The sequence below is a fragment of the Babylonia areolata genome, chromosome 2, assembly GCF_041734735.1.
Source record: "Babylonia areolata isolate BAREFJ2019XMU chromosome 2, ASM4173473v1, whole genome shotgun sequence".
NCBI lineage: Eukaryota > Metazoa > Mollusca > Gastropoda > Neogastropoda > Buccinidae > Babylonia > Babylonia areolata.
Genome location: NC_134877.1, coordinates 52,376,891 through 52,379,424, shown reverse-complemented (window position 1 = coordinate 52,379,424; position 2,534 = coordinate 52,376,891). Strand labels below are relative to the sequence as shown.

General features: G+C 41.1%; 1 pseudogene; it reads left to right on the top strand.

Annotated features, from left to right (window-relative positions):
• Positions 1–698: 698 nt before the first annotated feature.
• Positions 699–1,405, top strand: LOC143279496 (ras-related protein Rab6 pseudogene; annotated as a pseudogene).
• Positions 1,406–2,534: the final 1,129 nt, after the last annotated feature.

The window sequence follows — 2,534 nt, the reverse complement described above, 5'->3', positions numbered from 1 at the left end:
TGGGTTCTTTGTCAAAAAGTGTGTGTCTTTGGTTCCCTTTGTGTTGCAATACAGTAATTAATTAGTGTTGTGCCGTGAACAAAAACAAACAAACGAAAAATCTTTACTGCATTTGTGTTGTGCCAACCCTTGTAATGTTATCGTGTTTTGTTTTGAAATGTCTCAGTCCCCATTCTCATTAATTTTATTTTTCCAGAAAAGGGTGAAAATATCAGGCATGGGGTTTTGTTTTTTTCTAACCCACAACCTGATCCTGAAAATAGCAGAGCGAGAGAAACGCTTTTAACGAAAATGTCAGTGTGATTTTCCTACAATTTACGAACGCTAAAAACAAAGTCTAATGACGTTTATTTATTTATTTATTTATTTATTTATGTAAGCTTATCTCTCTCTATATTTTTTTTTCTCAAGGCCTGACTAAGCGCGTTGGGTTACGCTGCTGGTCAGGCATCTGCTTGGCAGATGTGGTGTAGCGTATATGGATTTGTCCGAACGCAGTGACGCCTCCTTGAGCTACTGAAACTGAAACTGAAACTAATGACGTGAGCTACGTCTAAGGTTGTCAGCAGGTGGTAACGAATGGGAAGGGCGGTATTTACAGCAGCTGAAAAAACAGGAATAGCATCATTGACAAGTCCACTTACTTAGAAAAACGAGGGTCCGAGCGTGGCGACTATTTATCCAGAAACCTCACACACAAAATCGTGAATCTTCTTGATTACTAGACCTTCGGAGTAAACCATTCTCAAAGCAGCGAATAACTAAAAACACAAAATGACATCTTCAGGTGAATTTGGGAATCCATTGAGGAAGTTCAAGCTTGTTTTCCTTGGTGAACGGAGTGTTGGAAAGACCTCACACATTACTCGATTCATGTACGACAGCTTTGACAACACTTATCAGGCAACCATTGGGGATTGATTTCCTCTCCAAAACCATGTATCTTGAAGACAGAACGATTCGGCTGCAGTTATGGGACACAGCGGGACAGGAACGTTTCCGCAGCCTCATTCCCAGCTACATACGAGATTCCTCCGTCGCTGTGGTCGTCTATGATATCACAAATGCCAGTTCCTTTCACCAGACCTTCCAGTGGATTGACGACGTGCGGACAACGCGTGGCAGTGATGTGATAATCATGTTGGTCGGGAACAAAACAGACCTGTCAGACAAAAGACAAGTGACCACAGAAGAGGGTGAGAGGAAGGTGAAGGAGTTGAACGTGATGTTTATAGAAACATGTGCCAAGGCAGGATACAACGTCAAACAGTTATTCCGGAGAGTAGCAGCAGCCTTACCCGCCATGGGACAGCCTAGGCCAAAACGCGGCAATGAGATGTCGGAGGTTCACTTGAAAGACACCCCTGCAGAGCCCCAGGCACAGGAAGGAGGCTGCGCATGCTGAGCGTTGTCATGCGACCTGCACTTTTTTTTTCTCTCTCTCTCGTTTTTTTGCATGTAAGGTGTGAATGGTACCCGATTTAAAAAAAAAATAAAAAAAAAGTCTGCCAGCTGTTCTTTTGTGTTGAGAAAGCATGAAACAATTTCCAAGCAGTGTTTTGTGAAATGTTAAAATGAGGTTTGTTTGATTAGGTGAATTTGAGATAGTGTTGAAAGATAGAGCTGGTTGATATTAAAGAGTAAGTAACGCTTTAAGTGAACAGAAAGCTTACAGGAATTTTCATACGTCTCGTTCAAGTTGTTAACATTGTTGTCATCGCAGCATTTCTTGAAAAGGGTTTCCCTTGCAAAGTCATCCTCGGCAGTATTGATGACTGAAAAGTGAGGGGTTAATTCAGAAAATTCTTAAATTCTCTTATTTCGGAATTCATTAGGCTTTACCAAGAGGAGTTTGAGCTGTGTTTGTGATAATGTGTCATTCGGCAGACCTGAGCATGAGGTCTATACCATTTACCATCACTCTATTGGTCATTAAAAAATAGATAGAGGTGTGTAGCAACTCGCATCTCTCCAGTTGTGAGAAATAAGCGCACAGACTGTGTCACAGAACCCACACTCAGTTGTAGTTCTGAGGTGGTTCTTTATTTACTCCCAGTGTACAGTCTACAAGGATCTAGTTTCATACAGCTGCCTTGAAAAATGAATTACTGAGGGGGTTGGGGGTGGGGGGGGGAGTGGGAGTGGAAAATCTTGTTTGTGAAACCAGTTGCTGATGAACAGTCTGAACAAATGGGCAGATTTTGTCATACATTTAAATGATGTTTATCGTATTTGTTTATATTATAGTTGAAATCAAACAGTGCATGTATTTGTCACGTTTGTTTGGCACGTTTTGGGATTGATGTCGCATACAAGAAGAGGTTCTTTTCTTAGCAAAGCTCTTCTTTGTTCCAACTTCCGGTTCTGTTATGACTGTGTGTCTGTCAAAACAGATATCTAACTTCATTACTTTCTTTCTGGTTCACTTTCTTTCTGTTCAAGATTCATACAGTGTTATGATCAGACACTACAAAACAAGGGTTTTTCCTAGCTTTTATTTGCATTCAAACTCTCAGTGTGGCTGCCATCTGTTA